The sequence below is a fragment of the Haemaphysalis longicornis genome, unplaced genomic scaffold, assembly GCF_048455015.1.
Source record: "Haemaphysalis longicornis isolate Haplotype H1 unplaced genomic scaffold, Haemaphysalis longicornis Haplotype H1 scaffold_4, whole genome shotgun sequence".
Lineage (NCBI taxonomy): Eukaryota > Metazoa > Arthropoda > Arachnida > Ixodida > Ixodidae > Haemaphysalis > Haemaphysalis longicornis.
In genome coordinates, this window is record NW_027526361.1 from 69,511,594 (window position 1) to 69,530,761 (window position 19,168).

Sequence of the window (19,168 nt, forward strand, 5' to 3'; positions counted from 1 at the left end):
CCGCTGTTACGTTTCCCTCTGTTACTTTCTCGCCATTCTTTTCGCTACACTTGGATGGTTTTGTTTCAGCCTAAAAATCTTCCCCGTAAAACACGCAAAGAAAGTGACGGGAAGGGGGGCGGAAGGGGGGGGGGGAGGGCAAAAGCTGTATCCAGAGAACTTGAAGCGCGGGACTCGTTCCCAATGAACCGCCACCCTAGTCAACGTCCGCCATTTTTTTTTATTCTCTTTCGGTGATTCTTAAAACTGCCTGACCTGTATCACTAGTGGTGTAACGTTGGATTTAATTTAAACGAATCCTTTCAAACTTCACAATTTGGTACTTATCGTGAAATAAAGACTTTTTTTTTTTCACATTTTGTATTTCACTTGAGCTCCGAAGAATATCCTGGCAGCCTTTACTTGCCTCGCACGTAACTTTGTGATGGTCGAGTTTCTCAAAATGACCCAGGGTAACTTTGATGCCGCGTCAGTGTGGCGCACTAAGCCATTTTTCCAAAGGGTCACAGACTGGAGTCCCGTCGCCGGAAATTAGAAATTCAGTGCCCACACGCGCACACACATATACTGAACTAAAAGGCCCGGTACAGGAATAGAATGTGGCGGATCCCCAGCGCTATAGTCTCCTTTAGCGCCAGTTCTCGACATTCCTGTTGTTGACCTGTTGACACGGTGCCAGTATGGCGCCATGAGCAGTTTCTTGTGGCGAATCGCCGACCGGAGTCTTTTTGCCGAACGTGAGCCGATACAACTTAAAGGGACACTGAAGTGATATGTAAACATTGCGGGATTACTAGCGCAAATTGTAGTCCGGAGTCCCCAGGCCATGTTTCGACCACTCTAGGCGCGTTTACGCGATTTTATTTAGTAGAAAAACTCATTCGAAAACGCTGTCCTCCTCTCTTTACGCTCGCCCATTTTCTGTGGCGTTTTCGTGTGACGTCAGGAGGGGATGAGTTGGCAATTGGCTGCGCCACGGCTGCGCTACTGCACGGCTCCCCGGCCGACAGAGTCAGTCGGCCCAGCGTTTCGTCCGCCGGCCGCCGGCGGGTCGTCGCAATCAAGGAGGTTAAAAAAAAAAATTGCTTGGTCGCAATTCGTTCGCTTAGTTGAAACGAAGCCAGGACACGTTTGTGAATGGAAGAATGTGCCTTTCTTTACTTGGTTTGTTTGTACACTGTATCTAGCTCCAAGTCAAGGTCGCTTCACACAAGCGCTGCACATGCGACGCTTCGCTGACTGGTACGCCAGTAGGAAAATATAAGGCCTCTTGAAGGCGGGAGAAGAGTCAGCGAAGTCAATATAGGTACTAAGCAAATAAAATCAACTGATATTTTTACCGTACAGCGTAAAACTAGGGCGCGGGAAGCACTTTTTTGCGCTGGGCGAACAAGCACAGCGGTCAGCAGCACGACTACGCATCTGCGAACGCTTTTCCGTCTACGAAATGCAATTGCTAGACGTGAGCTACTGTGGAAACTCGGGTGACGCTTACTGCACGATCGCAGTACAACAAATAGTCACCTAAGCGGCTTGAAATGCCAAAATTAAATAAAAGTGTAAACCGGTTGTACAATATATACCCTATATTAGCAAGGCATTCGCGTCCCGCTCCGTGGCCTAGCGGTCTGGGGCGCTGGGATTTCACCGCAAATGTTTTGCGAGTCACGGGTTCGAATCCCCGCGGGTACGTGCTTTTTTTTTTGTAAGTTAACTTTTTTGTTTTCCGCCGATGTTTTCTATATTGAGTTCACCTTTTTTTGGGCCGCAACGTTCATGGCTACACGAACTAGTTCACAAAACGCGCGCAGGCTGGCACTGGCGCGCTAGCGAGTTCTCGTTGGCGTGCTGTTGCCATAAGCACCGACTGCTTGCAGGCAGTGGGCACAGGCCAGAATGAACAGACCCTTGGCCTGGTGCGAACACGCTTTTTACGATACAGGCATGAGGGAGGCAAGCTCCAAATATGGGGGAAAAGCGCATGACATTTGGACGTCTGCGGGTACGCGGAGGGCGTTCATGCACTGCGTAGGTCTCGGCTAGTGAATGCTACGACTACAAGCCGTCCTGGGAGGCTTATCTTGTGCATTTTACAGCCGACAACATGGCAGAAGCGCGGTACGATGATTACTGAGATATTGAGAATGCCCATCCAACAAAGCCATTGGTTATGTTTTACAGAACCGAAACCGAAACCGAAACTTGTGTGATTGCTAACCTTGGGCATCGTCCAATCACGGCGCCCCTCCTCTCAACGTCACAGCCTTAGTTGGTGCGGCCGCCGCAAACCGCGCATGGTAGTTTTTCTTCTTTCGCGCTTTGTAAAATAATTACCGATTTGTCAACCGGATAAACGATGAAAAGTGTGCTAATTTGAGCCAGTCTACGCAGTGCAAGCAAAAACGGGAGCTTGACAAATTCACTTCAGTGTCCCTTTAATTAGACTTGCGAAGTCGCATTGGTGGGAGACGACGGTCAGAGCTCGCTTAGTCGTCCTCTAGGTCAGCCCGTAGGCACAAACCAATCGTCACCACTGTTGTAACCGTGTGTCTTCGTCGTCATATATAGTAGACGGGAAAAAGCTAAACGTAAACCACCGCAATTTACGATGTCGTCATCGCGCGAAGTTTGTTGCGGCGTCGCAGCATTCGCTGCCCTATACTCAGCGGGTTAGTTTCAACCTATTCCAGTTGCGCTTGAACCGCAGAACATCTCGTGAACTTGTCTGGCGACATTGTAATAATACACTATCCATAATCTCGAGCGTCGAAATATGCCTTCGTATATTCGTGTCTGTGCTGGATTTGCATCACCTATCTCTCATTCCATCACAGTTACCCCGGCGTCACTAGCTCGATGTTGCGTCAGGTTTATGTTTCCCAGTCGTCGTAGAATCAGAATTCCGCTTCCATTGTTTTGGTTGAAAAAATTGTCAGCGTCTGTGAGGGCTATTAGGGAAAAATTAATACGGCGGGATAAATATCCCCAAGAGACCATGAATCGAGCGCATGGACGAGCCAGCATCAATCCCGTTCGGTGAATAAAACGATGCTGGGTATATATTACACATAAGCGTATTTTTGTGGAATTTATAAGCACTATTTACATTTGATAATTTGTCATGACAACTATTCTCACATGTTCAGCGAATAAATACGGAGATTCTGATTGATTATGGGGTTCAAAGCGCCGAAACGACACAGGTTATGAGGCGCGCCGTAGTGGAAGGCTGGGGATTTATTTTGACCACCTGGGGATCTGAAACGTGCGTTGAAATCTCTAATGCACGGGCATTTTCGCTTTTCGCTTCCATCAGAAAAGCGGCCGCCGCGGCCGACATATGCAGATTCTACATTCTTTTACACAACTTAAGCGTGCATATTCAAGATTGGCGTCTGCTAAGTAACGGGATTTATGAGCGAGGCGGGGTGTGGATACAAGTACTCGCCGAGAATGACGATATCAACGACATAATTAGCAGTGACTGGTGTACTACTGTGGCCCAACAGTGGCTGCGGTATTCAAGGATCCTGTAGACGATATATGATGCTGATGGCTCGCAGACGCCGCGTAACACACTTTTTAAGAAACGTCCGCAAGTATAGATCCCATAATACACAGCGAAAGCCAATCACTGTGATCCAGCGGTAAATTAGGCCAATCACGACAGCCAACGTATAGAGTATATCAGTTTCAATTTCGTGATGTACGCGGCTCTGACGGACACAGTTTTCGTTGCGACACCGCGAGTGTATAAGGAGCGCATCATATGTGTGTGAGGACTATCGGAACCCTGTGTAAGGCGCATTATTCGAGGAAGGGACCCAGCATTCGCTTCTGACTATTTTTATAGCAACGGGAAACTAAGCGGGAAATAGAAAACACGGACAAATAAAGCCATAGCTTCGCAAAAAAGAAACTATACAAGCTTCAGGTTTGTGTTAAAAAATGCTGATTTCTTAATATTACACAAGACCGCTGGCTATCACAGTGGCCAGCACGCCTATAAAAATATCATGAACTCACATCACTGCGATACGTAGTCGCAACTTATATCAGAGTATTCCGCCTACCAACGTCAAAATCCCACATAACGAAGTAGCGTTTATATTTGGAATTTCAAGATATTAAGTCACCAAAATGCAGGGTGTTACAAAACAATCGCAAGTTATTTATATCCCAGCACTGCGAAGAAATAACGATACACCGTATCCAGGGTCCTTGAACCCCGACCAGGACGATCTAAAATGAAAGCATAGGCACAATTTATTCCCTTATTTTAAGGACTACTAAAGGGTGGAAAAATCGTTAGATTATGGTGCCGAGAATCAAACTACACCATTCTCGCGTCTAGCTCTTATCTAATAAGGCATAAAACTCCAGAAACGTGAAAAGAGGCGACGACACCCCGTAGGCCTTTGAGTACTACGGTGTGTGACGTCACAAACGTTGTGAACGGCGAGAGCTTATTGGACAAGCATCGATAACTGTTTTCCAGAAATAAACAATTCCTAAGTGGCTGAGTAGACGCAAATAAAACAAGATTCACTGCATGTGGTCAAATTAAGCCACCCGCCCGAGCTTCTAACCCGTTCTTTGCGCGCGAATGTCGCTACCGGATGGTATAAAGCCTGCCCGCGCCCGGTTCCAACCTTATCGCCCGTGAAAGGTTAGGGTTCTTACTGCAGTTACTGTAGGGGGTTATCCGAAGGATCCGGACTTGTGCTGTTCCGTTCGCTGCGAGCCGCTGTTGAAAAGCATTTCTTGTTCCGGCGGGCAGATATAATAATACTCCAAGCCAGCCAGCTCGGCCAGAGAAACGTCGGCGTCGGCCATGGCTTGAAGACGTAATAGCTACCTCAGCCAGCGGGACAGCACCTAGACCGCACCCGTGCCTCGATCATAGTTTGTGGCGCAATAGCTACGTCACGAAAAAATGAACGGGAAGCGGGTGAGAGAAATGGCAGCTTCTTTTGCCTATTTCTCAGAAATGAAGGCATCGTTGCTCGTCGAAAAAAAAAAAAGCCGAGAACGATAATAAATGTATGATCTTTCAGTTAAAGCAAAATTTCATCCAGCTTTTAGTGTCCCTTTAAAGACCTGCTAAGGCACGCACATTGAAAGTAACCTCCCTTCATCCGCGCCACAACTGGGTGAGGAAATTACCTATTCGAAACAACACGTGAAGATTTTATCGATAAAACGTTATGTACATAATTACACATAAAAATATTCAAGCTGCACATAGGCTGAAGGAAACTATTTTGGTGAGAATTACTTTATTGACGGACATTTATGAATGCTTTACGCTTGGCACACTGAGCTCCATTAGTGAGTAACACATTGACCACATTACGAGGCTACTTCAAGGCTACGGGAAGAATCTTCTACAGCGAGTACCAACGGAAGTGACTGGCGCAGATCTTATAAAGAAGTGCCCTATTTTGCGATGACGAAAACACTTAAAGTTATAAACATCACGGTTCTGTAATGTTGCATTAACGTTGCCTAGCTTTGGTGTCATTCACTTCCCGCATCCCCAGTTCTTCAATTGTCGCTCTGCCGAGCTCCGACTCGTTCTGTACGACTATGGTCCTTAATGTATCTAGTAATTGTGCCCCGACAGGCGTCTGACGAGCGGTGTAGTCCAGAAACCACATTTGCCTCATCCGGTCTGTCTATCTACTCGGGGGATTGATACGCGCATTCATTTCTATAATGTTCCTGTGGCGAGGCGCTCACGCATTATGTTCTCGTTTCAGTCTCTCCGCAGGCGCTGGCTCTGTTAGTTACGCATACGCTGGTCCTTCACTGTACTGTGTTGCGTTAACGTTCGGCATTTTGGTTACCTTTTTGTTAGAGGCGAATTACACATGTGGCCACATACGGAATCGAGGGCAAGCGCTTGGGACAGGAAGTGATCTGACGGAACTGATATTTCACTCACTGCGAGGAAAAACGACAGATGCGCAGTCAACAGCTTTGCTTTAAGCCACATCTATCCAACTAAAGGAACATCGCAGTTTCATTAGCCAGAAGCTGTGGCCTTCTAAACTGATAGATCCAAGGCTAAGAAAAAGTCGGAACAGCTTATGTAATTCCACTCGTGGGTCACTGGAACATATTGAATTTGTCTAAATTGCTCAAACTCTAAAACGGGTCAAGAAATTTTGGAGTAGGGCTTATAATGGTTGTCTAAGATCTGAGATACCGATGAACAAAGGACCCTGTGTGCAAATATAGAATTATTTAATGTAACCTATTTGCACTGTCAGGTAGCAAAAATCCCAAGAATTGAGACGAACAGATGCAATGCATTAATGCAAAACTAAGTGAAATTCTAGCTCACGCTAAAGGTCGTTTGGGGGTTGTAGGCAAAAAAGAAACAAAAAACAGCTTGGTTGCTTGGTAGGCAGTTTCATAAAAACCCAATTACAGAAGCCAAAATATGGAGAAACCCAAGTAAACGTAGAAAGAAAATTTGTTTGAGAAATGGTTGCTTAGTGGTGGGTGCAAGACAATGTATTTCGGCTCATTTATTGTACCACGTTACAAAAAAAAAAGAGCAGCAGCAAAGCACGGCAGATGCTTTGACACTTTAAAAAAATTACATAATCAATATTATTACAGTCAGATGTGGCAAACCAGCCGAAAAATTCGAATAATTTTCTCATAGCTTGCAAATTGAATTTATGAATTTAAAGTAATTTCACTGAAGGAAATTTCAGTGGTAGCGCTCGAGCGGGGTGAGTCCAGCCTGGTCATCCTTGTTTTGCTGTTAATTTTGCTGTTCTCATGATTTCTTTGGTAATTTTTTACGCTCCACGCCTCTTTCTTGCTCGTGCAGAATTTTTTTTCCTCTATGGCTTTCTTTCACATTCTTCCCACTCTGACAAAACGCCACACACTAATTTACGTAGTTGAGCATTCACCGCTTTCGCGTTAAAAAATAAATGCGGCATAGATCGCAAATCAACGAAGCAAGCCTTGTACAAATAATCAATCGATTCTTAGAGAAATCACGTTTGCGTATAACCATCTCAGACTTGTTTCTCGCAGCGACTCTGAAAGCCGTGCAAACGTGCGGAGTTTAAAGCCGCGGTCCGTGCAGTACAGCCTACTCGGTGCACAACAATGAAAACACCTATCTTCACAACAGTTATGATACCTTGATTAATTTGTTTTCTCCAATATTTGTATAAAGTTGCAGGGAGCGGCCGATGTTTTCGCTTGTAACTGTCCTTTGCGACGTGCGGTCTACGTTATGCGGCTTTCACAGCAGTGTAACTGTACTTACTGTAAAGCGCGCTTCAAAGGCAAACGTCGAGTTACTTGTGTCTTTCAAGCAGGGCTAACCAGTTTCGGCTATTTCTTGCCAAGCATACGACGCTTAAATGCTTCTGGGGACCGACATTTTAATGCGGTGACTTGGATTCCTCTGACTGCTCTTATCGCTGGTGATTTTATATACTTTCGGGCACTTCCGACAACTCACGTTCCAGAAAAGGGCATATAGGGACTCCCAATGCATTTCAGCAGTCGAGACCGAACTTATAGCCAATAAGAATTACCTCTTCAGAAGTCGGTGGGAATCTGGCAACACCGATAAAACGCCCAAGGCATCATTCACTCGAAACACATCAATGTACGCTGATACCGCCAAAATGCGAGACTTATTGTGTGTGTGTGTGTGTGTGTGTGTGTGTGTGTGTGTGTGTGTGTGTGTGTGTGTGTGTGCGTGTGCGTGTGCGTGTGCGTGTGCGTGTGCGTGCGCGCGCGCGTGTGTGTGTGTGTGTGTGTGTGTGTGTGTGTGTGTGTGTGTGTGTGTGTGTGTGTGTGTGTGTGTGTGTTTTAATATCCATCACCTTGTGTTGTAAGAATCGCTGCAAAGCGTTCAAGCAATGCCATTGGTTTCTTGAGTTCACGAGTTCTTGAGATAGCATGCAGAGCGGCGGCTATAGCGTGTGCGACAGCATATAATAGGCGCGCAAATGTATAAAGAACACTAGCACGGATTCTAAAGAACACTAGTATAAAGAACCATCGAAAGTGGGGAAAACCGGCGTCAGTCAAGCGTACTTTTAATGATCATCCATTTTCCTTGAATACTTTGCATACTTTCTTTCTTTGAATACTTTGAATACTTTGCATAAACTTTAGCTTACTTTGCAGATCATAGTCAATACGGGTTGCTTTCCCCGGCTACAGCAAAGGAATCAACTTCGTTATCGAGCTTCCTACTTTCAGAATTTCTGCGTTTTTCAGAACTGCGGCGTTTTATTGTCCTGATATTTTCCGTATTTTAAGTGACGTTATATTAGGCTATTCTTGTGATATTGGCGCTACGGTACGGCGATTAATCTCTCGACAAGTCGCCACAACGGATTCTATGGCGCTTCTGTGTTAGGGTACCGACGGCTTTCCCTGGCGGCACGAGCACCCGCAGCAATTTCACAGCTGACTCACTCCGCGTAATCATAGCAACGGAACTCCCTTTGTCCCTTCGCGCGTTTTGCTTGTTGCCATAGCGACGCGCTGGTCACGCAGTCACTCGTTCTAGAAAGGCACAATCAGGCAAGAGCGTACCATAAGCAACTGCGTCATTCAAAAGTGCGTCAAAAGTGTCATTCATTCGATGATGATGATTAGTGGCTCTCCCTTTGAATCGGGGCGTCGGTTGTCAGCAACCGACTTGCCTGTTTTATTACGCGTACTTGCCCTATATACCCTATAGTATACTCCCAGCTAATCCAATAGATTTGCTTCCTCCCTCCCGTCTCCCCCTCTTCCCTTTTGCAAACTCATCGCTTCCCCCCCCCCATTTTTTTTCTCCCCTCGCTGTTCTAAATTCTCATCCGTATGATTACCCATCCCTTCCCTACTTTTCCTCCACCACCACTCCAGTCGCCTCTTCGTCACCTCTATGGCCCTGAAGTTGAGGCTCCCCCTCACCCCAATTCCCAAAGCCTTCGCCAGCGTCGTTTCCCCCTCACTCCGCGGTGGTCGTATCTCTGCGCAGCCCCTGATAATATGGTCTATAGTTTCCCGATCACTGTGGCAGAATGCACATGTTTCATCCTGCTGCCTGTAGCTACCCGTGTATGCCCGGGTTCTCAGGCACCTAACCCGTGCCTCGAAGAGCAAAGCACTGCCTCTCGTATTGCCATAGAATCACTCCTTCTTAATTTCCCGTTTCTCTGCCCTATAAGTCTCCAGGGTTTTTTTCTCTTCTATTCTCTGTGCCCACTTTGTCGTCTCTGCTGCCTTTACCTGCTTTTTAACTGTTGTGCAAACCCCACTTTCCCCCACCGACTTTCCGTACCGCTTAGTCAGCTGTCTGGTCCTCCGTCTCCACCGCGTCAGCCAGACCTCGAGCGTCGTGTGGTGTCAGGGCACGAATACTGCCACAGGTCTAAATTAGATCCCCATACATGGCACATACTCACGTGGTGTCAGCAAAACCATGAATGGGAGCTTTGCGTCCCATGCCTGTAAAAAAATAACGAACCCCTTCATTCAAAACAGGGGTGCTCGCGAAGCTTGACCTTAGTGAAAACGAAAATGACCGAAATCGAAACGCGATGACCGCAGAACGAAAACACTTCTGCCAAGTAATCTGGTGCCCAGGCGCGAATACTGCCGCAGTCTCGTAACCACATCCACAAAACACCTATACCAAAATCAAAACGCTGTGACCGAAATGAAAACGCAAAACCATCGATCCACCAAAATGAAACCCTTTGAATTCGCTGAGCTTTATGCGAACGAAAATGTTTGGTAGAAGTTATTGTCGACGTGCGATTATCGGGAACGTGTACGTTCTTCAATGGCTGCCCGCTCTTCCGCGGAGCGAACGACGCGCAGCCTACCCATGCCGTGCTAGAAGGTGAAACGCCCGACGAGAGCGAATGACTGCACGTGCGATGTGGCGTGATGTGAGCGACGACGCTGATTGGCTCACGTTGTGGCGTGATAGGATGCGACACTTGCGTGCGCGCCCCCGTGCCAGCTACGAACGGCGAGCGAGAGCTGCGCCCAAAAAGGAGAATCCTCGGGAGGGTTTCGGCATACACAACAACCGACGGCGCAAGTCAGATAATACAAGCTTCGCTTGAAAATTCTGGCGTGATCACACGCTTGCTTGCTTGTTTGCTTCCTTGTTTTCTTGCTTCTTTGCCGTTTTGTAGGATTTTTTAGGGGGATGTACAGCGCAAAAAAAACAACAACAACAAATAAAACGAAGGACAGAAAGGATGCACATTCTTTCGGTCCTTCATCTTTCTTTTTTGCACTGTACATCCCCTTAAGTATGTTAGACCAACTAGCCCAACACCGTACCTTATTAGGATTTATAGCTTTCTTGTTTGCTTGTTTGTTCGATTCGTTCAAAGCACCGCAAGTTGGAAGTCTGCATGCGCAAATGTGTAGCTTAGTGGTTGGTGAACGCAGTGACCGAGTCGTGTTAGCCACATTACTAAACGACTCTATGGAGCCAGCCTCTGCGCTTGTTCAGTGACGTCACCGCTACGGTCGCCAAAGTTTAAGCCTGCGGTAAACTGCCGTATACGGCAGTTTAGTATCTCCCATGCATTTGGTAACCCGCGGTATTTCTTCCGGAATGGCGACTGAGATTCCGCTCTCGCAAGGGGACCCCTTCGTTAAAGTAAATTTGAAAGTGCGGGAATTTTTATTCTTACATTTACAATTACGTGGTTTAAATTTTTAAATGACATGCGGTTTATCCCACTTTGCCTGAATCGGCATTGTATATCTATCACTCAGGTAACTGCCAGTCGCTCTGATAGAGTGGCTCCATGATTCTCGCCCACTGCACAAGACACAAGGACGCGACATACCCATTTCTCCTCAAGTACTGGCAATCAGCGAACTGAGCAACAGACATTACGACATCGCTTGGATCGATGCACTAGGCGCCACAAAAATTAAATAAAAACTAGCTCTTTATTCGAGTACATATTCGCCAGAAAAATAATAAACAGTTTGGCTCCGCAAACCGCGCATTATCGTGCGAAAGCGCATTTTTTTGGGCAGAAAAAGCCATTTTCATCCGCAAAGTTTGTCATAGCTGGAAATTTTTTCTTCGTGAGTAGGCTCACTGCAATACTCAATTTGGACAACCCAGCTTATAAAATCTAGCTTACACCAAGTTCCTTAAAGTAGCCTTCACTTTTATACAATAGTGCAATGCTAGGAAGATGGCTTTGTGGGGCAATTAAAAATATGAAGGACAATCTAGCGAGACTTGTTTGGATTCCGCATTAACACATACTTAGCTGGTAAGAAGAATAGCAGGCGAAATATGGGTTGCAGGCCGAGCAGTGACTTCGTACTAAAAAACCGCGTATCTTGTTTCTGGATAAACGCCAACACCGGAGTGACAAAACAGCCTTGGCATTAACTTGGGTCAACGTCTAACAGCCAACAAAAACTCCGCCAAACCTTGGCAAAAAAGGTCCCACCGAGCTCAGGGATTGGCATTGGCCCTCTGAGGACAAATTTTCAGCCGTGGAAGTTGGCCCCGTGTGCACGACCGCCATAAACGCTGCTGGGCCAAGCGGGTTCCAGGCTTGAAATGACGTGTTCCGGGGATCGGACTACGAATATCTCCGAGTAGTACTTGCGACGAATGCGTGTTTCTTGCTCACCGCATCATTAACTTCATTCTAATCGCTAGACTACAAATTTGGGCTTTTTTAACGCTAACGAAGCATCATCTTCTTGAAATAACATTTTGAGTTATTTCAAAACTCAGGTTAAAGTAACCTCTAGCATGTGGTGCCAAGAGGGTAAGGCCAAAACAGCACCAATGCAGGCACTGTTGAACGATTATGCCACCGAAATTTCAACTGTATATGCTGTTTCGCTAGCAATTAGCGCAACACAGTAACGTCGTGGTTCAGTGAAGTTGGCAGCAGACATGCCATCCTGTGAAACAGTGTGCCTATATTTCTCAGCTGGAGATCTTTAAAGCCAAGTGCGTTATTTTGTAGGGAGCTTACCAGTCCTCTGATTGTAAATTTTTTACTTGTTTCTTATTTCACGCGAACAGACATGTCTGTACAGCAATTACGTGCCAAGACGCGGTGTTATCGTTTGATCAGCCGGGAGGGGTACTGAAAGGTCCTTTCAAAACCTCCTTCACGGTGAGTTAGGCCCCCTCGGTGGGCGCTCTATTGGCAACAATGTAGCCTCCACAGTGCTGCATGCAGCTTGGGGTATGAACTATAAGAATCACGCGATGTCAGAGAAACCAGTTCAAGAGCAATCACAATCCGTTCACATATCGAATACAACAAACAAACAATAGCGACATATGAACACAGAAACAAGAAGAAAACGAAATGTGAAAAGAGCTAACATTTGGCAAATTATACAGTCCAGGTACATACAGAAAGGCGTCACACCTGTTCACATGAACAAATTTTCACCAAGGCGCTCACAAAACTTCTCGAGTGTTGGCTGTTATATCAAGGAATCATCTAGTGTGTTCCGTTCCCTTATGGCTCTTGGAAGAAACGAGTATTAGAAGACATTGTTAGTACAAAGATATTCCTCGATAGTTGACGTGTTTGTGTCGCGTTTCCCTTGCGCGATGCATTGCGTTTTGTCGGCTGGTGTCTCTGAGTACGGCAATTAGAAACGCAGTCTCAGCAACACGTTGCGTGCAGCGTGTTTGAAAATGCTATATTTAAGCCTTTATTGAATTCTTCGGTGCTTTTTTTTACTTGCACATTAAACAGTTCGCGAAGGTGGTGATTAACATCAACGTTAAAGCTCAGAGTACAGCATTTTATGGCAGGTGATTAGAACAATCGCAGTGGTGCAGGCTTCTTATTACTCAAAACAACAATCTGCTGGCCTGTGCCATATATGCATGTACCAAGCATATGCCCGTCGGAAATGCTTATGCTCCTTGTGTGAGGTGCTTATATGTAGGGTTGTTTGTGTTCGGGTTTTATTCTTTTTTTAATGGGGGTGTAAAAAGCCGGTAATATTTTTTCATATTGATAATTGGGGAGAAATCGGGTTGTTCCGTATAAACATTCTGTAACTCGGGTTTCTTCTGCTTCAATCTACATATCTACTAAGTAATACACTCAGTTTTTTTTTCAGTAGGTATCATAAGCTTTCTAACTCTACACCGTTAAAATTGGTGTTTGTTTCAAGATGGAAATTAGGGGGGGGGGGGGGGGGGGGATTAGGGTTTTCTAGCAAAAAAAAAAAAGGCAGCATCTCCACTCCGTGGGTGATGGCGAGGGTGCGGAGTACGGGGACTCGAAATGACATCCAAGTTGCGCCCCTAGTTACATCCGATTTGCGCCCCGACCGTCATTCGATATGAGCCGTGAGTTGCACCTTGATTATTCCCTAAATGAAACTGCAACTCACAGCTCAAATCGAATTTCGCTTGATTTTCGCTTGATGGTGGTGCACGCACGGCGGGACGCGGACGAACATTGGGAGGCCTTTAGGTACTCCGCACCGTTACAGGCGAGGGAGTAAGCCGTTTCACTCTCTGGTACCAACTCATGGTCGTAGCCCATTGTGTAAGACGACTGACACTAACTCTGTCTGGTCTACTAGACACAGGCTCGAATACTGCTGGTGCGTGTTTTTTTTTTTTTTTTGCGATTGTATATGCTATGTGCACGGACGCGGACGGACATTGTGCGGTCCTAAGGTACTCCGCAACTGAAAGAGGATGAAGAAGTAGTAAAGGATGAGGAAGAAAGAAGCCGCAGCAGCTCGAAACGGAAGCCTTCAGTCTCTCTGCTCTTCGCCCGTCCCTTTCTTAGGAGACCAGTAATAACGACCGACCGTTGGGCATTAAGGGTAACCGAGTGGATCCCTAGAGAAGGCAAGCATGGCAGGGGGCGGCAGAAAGTTAGATGGGCAGATGAGATCAAGAAGTTTTCCGGGATAAACCGGCCGCAGTTGGCACAGCACTTGCATAATTGGAGATTAATGGGAGAGGCCTTTGCCCTGAAGTGGGCGTAGATAAGCTGATGATGATGATGAATAACGACCGCAAAGAGCATTGATAACTTTTACGAAATGAAACATTTTGTTCACAAAAAGGTGGTTATCGATATTTTACACATCCTCGCTTACATCCATTATCATCTACATGCGCAACATGTCGGTCTCCATTCGAGAAGACCGATCGTTGAACGTGTCTCAGCTGGGAGAAAGTTCTCTCAACATCACAGCTTCCGTTAGCCAGGCACACCAATGTCCGCGCAGCATTTTCCACCCTGGGGTAGCGAACGGTAGAAGCATACCAACACTCAATGAGCTCGAAAGCTGTGTTTGTGGGGCTTGGAAAACAAGTATAGCCCACGATTGTGCGGATAGCTACTTTGAAATGGTCCATTCGGAGAAAAATCAGGTTTACCCCTGTTCTCATAAAACATGTTCGGGGAGTAAAAACAGGATAATATCAGGTTTTGCCCGAAAACGAACAGCCCTACCTCTATGGTACAAGCTACCTCTTGCTCCCGACGATTGTGCAGGGAAATAAATATCTCGTTACCGTACCGGATGACGTCGCATATAAGCGTTACAGAACTTCAATTCCGTAATATAAGCGGCTCTGACAGACGCATTTTTCGTGACGAAACCGCGGGTGTACTGGCGCGTTGAACGCAGTGTGCAAAAATGTATTTTCGCTTTTTTTTTTTTCCTCCTTCAGGTGGGACTGCTTGGCGCCGTGACGCACCTGCTTGCACAAGCCGTTCGTAACCTACCCTGTAGAACCGGGCTTTTGTAGACTAGCTGCACTTTCAGAAGCTCGTTTCTACAGGTATCTTGCGAAACTAGCTGACAGCGGCCAGATTTTGCCACGGACGTTCGACCCGCTCGACCGTGCGGACGGTTAGAAGCGAGACGAAGCCGCCTATACGAAGTGAAAACGCCGAGGTAAGTGCACTTGGCTTTGGCCGCAGGTGACATAAGCAATGAATTCCTGGCACGTAAGTCATAGTTTTAAGCTCGTCCTTAAAAGCGGATGAATTTTTCTGTTTGGGAAGCGGACAACAGCAGCGCACATTTTTCTCGAACTTCTTTTTCAACATACTGTATAGAGAGTTAAAGCGGCCAGGAAGACACTATACAAGTTCGATTCATTAATGGAACCATGAAGACAAAATACAAGTTGGGTTTATTAGAAAGACTGCTTAGTCCCGATAACAATGATACCAATATCATCGCAATCTTCGAACAAATAACGGAGGTATTAAAGGAAACGTGTGAAGCAGTCGCGATCCCCTAGCCAATTTCCCGCAACTTTTCTATGACGTCACGGAACCTTGCTTGTGCGATTGGCGGCTGCCTAACTGACCTGTCGCGACGACACACGACTGGACGTCTGTAATGAGGCCTCTAGTTCCATTTGACCGCATCACTTGAATGCTAACGTACAGTTAACGCACTGAGAATTATGTTTTATTGTTGGCCCGTATGACGTCATTCTTGCTCATAACACATCACTGGCGCAAAATTTGAAAGTTTTGAAATACTTCTTTTTTTTTTGCTAAAAAACATCTTTTGGGGTTGTAATGGAGCTGAGTGAGATACTGAATCCTAGTTCTTTCAAATTACACGAAGTTGTGTTTTCTCTTCATGGCTCCTTTAAAGACTCCGTGGTCCCGATAGCAATGATACTAATTTTATCGCAAATTTAAAACGAGTAATCGAGATATCAAGAAAAACGGATGAAGCACCCGCCGCGGTGCCTGAGTGCACGCGTTTTGCTGCCCAGCCCATGGACGCAAGTTCGATTCCCAGCCATGGCGGCCGCTTTTCTGACGGAGGCGAATAGCGAAAACACCCGTGTGTTCGAGATTTCGGCGCAAGTTAACGATCCCCAGGTGGTCAAAATTAATCGGGAGCCCTCCACCACGGCGAGCCTTAGCGTCTGCGTAGAGTCGGCGCGTTAAGCCTCATAATCAATCAGATGAAGCAGCGGCGACGGACGAGCCACTTTCTCGACGCGTCTTGATGACGTCACACGATGTTGTTCCTACGATTGGCAGCTGCCGACCAACTCCAATGCCAAGCAACATGAGTCCATGGGCAATAGTAGTTTGGCTTCTATGATCTGTATTAATTATCGTATCACTTGCGTGCTAACGTGCAGTTAAACATTGGGCCTCCTTGATTTGGCAGTCCTGGACGATCCGCGGGCAGTCCGAGGACTGCGTTAGGACAGGACGCCCCATAGGAATACAAGGGAAAATCGAGCGCCGGATCGCAGTGATGGAGGTGCTGTTCCAACTGCTCCAAACTGCTCCAAGACGACACTTCTGCTACATGCTGCTCAAATGGTCATTTTAAGGGATTTTTGCTCCAAACATGCGCCGAAGGGGCATTTCTAAAGCATTTGGTAGCACTTCTAACCCTCTGGTGCAAAACCGAAACTGAAAATAAACTTGTGTCTAATGTCACCTTCATTTAAAGATCCAAGTCAAGCCTGCTTGTAAGCCGAGTTTGCTGCGATGCACATCTGTAAACATGGCCTTCTTTATCTGCGATCGTCCACGGCTTTCTTATGGCTTTACCGCAGCCCCCGGGCATCGCCATGTTTGTCACAAAGAACATAAGAATGGTTCTTTTTGGCGTGTGCTAGTCTTTTTAACATTGTAGAGCTAGTCTTATTCGGTTTTATCTTTTCTAGATGTTTTTTTGGAATACTTTTCTGTTACATGTCGCATCGGTCCAACTCCAACGTTCTGGTGTATCTGAACTATGTATGCAGACGTATACTGGATACATATACTGGAAGATAAAATGTTCAATTTTAAAACACGACGTAAGGATGACTGTGGTCTCCCGGCTTTTGCTCTAATTGTGCTTGCCCTGTTTTAGTCTTTGGCTACGAGTGGAAATATGCGTTTTAAAACTAGGACAGTTTAGTGATGTACCTCGAGTATTTTTGTCCTAAAGTTGAAGCAGCAAAGATCTTGTTCTGATTTTTGAAATGATGTGACTACTGCATTTGTTCGCTGTTTTTTGCATGCACTATCGTGCATAATAAATATTGGAAACTTTCACGGTTTCTTTCTGAATTATGTTCACCCTTATAACTGTATAGAAACATATTTTGGCATCTACTCCAAAGTGGCTTATGTCTGCTCCAAGCTAGAATTTTGCCTACTCCAACAGCTGCTCCAGTGTAATGGAGCTACAATGCTCGTATTTCGTATCACTGCGCGAATCGAGAGTAGTGTGTATACCTGCCAAAATGGACACGAAAAAATTTAAAGGGACTGTCAAGATAAAATACAACCTCGTTAAAAAAAAAAGTAGCCTTTGATAACCCACGTTGGATTCCAGCCAGAAAAGACGCTCTTTTAATCAAGAAAACGCAAGAAATATTGAAAATTTTTCGTTTCCCACTACACGACGTCCGAAGTGACGCAACGGGTTGTCTCGAATTGTGGGCATACAGGAAATTTAATGCTTAATGCAGTGTCATGGACAGTTTGAAGACGAGAGGAGCCTCCGAAGCTGCTAAGGGAGCACAAAGCTTGTTTATGGAGCTCTGTGGGTTGCTTTCTTTTTCGATGTGCTCGCATAAATGACGTAGTTGGTTGTGGGGCAGTAAACTACGAGAACTCAGAACATGGTGAAAATGATCCCGCTATGAAGATTTTTGTGTTGTACGCCATGTAAATTGTTCTTCTAACCACCATAATTTTTCTCCCGTTTGGTTTTAACTTAACTATACGGAATGGCGCATGAGCAATGAGAATTATTCGTTGGTGCGTATAGTAGCTCCTGCGGGGTTCCTGAACTTAATTTCTAGATTGCAGCGAAGATGTATCGTAAGAAACTTCGTTTTTTTTTTTTTTTTTTTTTCATGTTCGTTGGACGTTATCAGTGGCATACATTCGCAGGATTTCGTTTCCTACGTTGCCAGGCCCTGGAACGTAAGAACATAGAAAGGCCAAAAAAAGTGCACGAAGTAAACAAGAAACCAGATAAAATAAATAAATAAAACTTTGGAATGCATTTTGTTCTGTACTTAACATTCTGATTGTAATTTTTTTTTTGTTTATTCGTAGCCTGCTTCTTTTGCCGAGAGCAGAGGTCCAATTAGCCTAAGTTTGTGCGTGAATTACTTACGAGAAAAAATAATTATCTCCTATAGTTGTCGGATATTAGTACAGTTCTTACCCCCCTTCCTCCCCCTTCGCAAATTCGGAAATATTGCGGCGGCCGCCGCCGTCTTTACCCCGCCCCTCTTCCGTATGCCAAGTACCGCAGGGCAGATAGACCAGTGCACTGAATATTCGACTAGCACTTGGCGGTTTTGAAAGGTTTTTCTTTTTTCAGCTGAATCACATTTCCTACCGTTTCCAGCCGAAGCTAACTGGATACAGTTGCCGCATTAAGGCATTCTTTGTATTTTTGTTTATTGTTTTAGTGTTGTTACCGCGGAAGAATGTGATTTACTAATGTTTTGACTGTGCCATATTTGCATGCTTGAAATTATTTTTACAGGTCCCTCTCACGATGAGAGCTGTAAAATGCTGCAGGGCACTACTTGTTCGGGAACATCATGGCCTCAGCTTGGAGCAACGGTACACATCGAATAAAAGTGTGCAAAAGAAAAGTTGTCGGTCGTTAAATGCCTGGAATCAAAAGCTATCGCACTCTGAAAACGTCGAAATTAGCTACGGTCTTGCGACTGGATTGCAATGGAAACAGAAACATTGCCCAAAACTAGGAGGAATAAAATGACCTCTGCCGAAGTTTGCTACAGTATTTAATATATGACATTTTACATAATTAGTTTGGCTGGCAAGGACTTGTTTGTATGCGGCAAGCTGCAATAGTTGCACCTTGCGAAATATGCCCGGTTCCCCTCTGTTGAGCGCCGTTGCAATAACAACCAGGAGTACGCCCATAGCTGCGCCGGAATAGCTAGGGGGGCGCCGTTGCTTCGACGACAAGAAAGCCAGTGCTTTAAAGCATGAGGTCGAAAATTCGGTGTAAACCTCAAGCATAGCTTGGGCACGTAAATTTTTACTACACTCCCACCGTATACTAAATAACTTCTTCCAGTAAAGGTTCTGAAGACCCCAATTAATTTTCCCAAAGGTGAGTAGTAGAAGTACCCGTTGATTGTACATATGTTAATTCC

At 45.6% G+C, this 19,168-nt stretch overlaps 1 long non-coding RNA gene across 1 annotated transcript in view; it reads left to right on the plus strand.

The window, feature by feature from the left end:
* The window catches only part of LOC144180391 (uncharacterized), a 61,785-nt gene extending 43,146 nt beyond the window's left edge, over positions 1-18,639 (plus strand). Inside the window, exons 3-4 of the long non-coding RNA XR_013324393.1 lie at positions 14,714-14,940; positions 18,526-18,639. This is a non-coding gene — a long non-coding RNA (uncharacterized LOC144180391). The remainder of the gene's footprint in view (positions 1-14,713; positions 14,941-18,525) is intronic.
* The last annotated feature ends 529 nt before the right edge of the window (positions 18,640-19,168 follow it).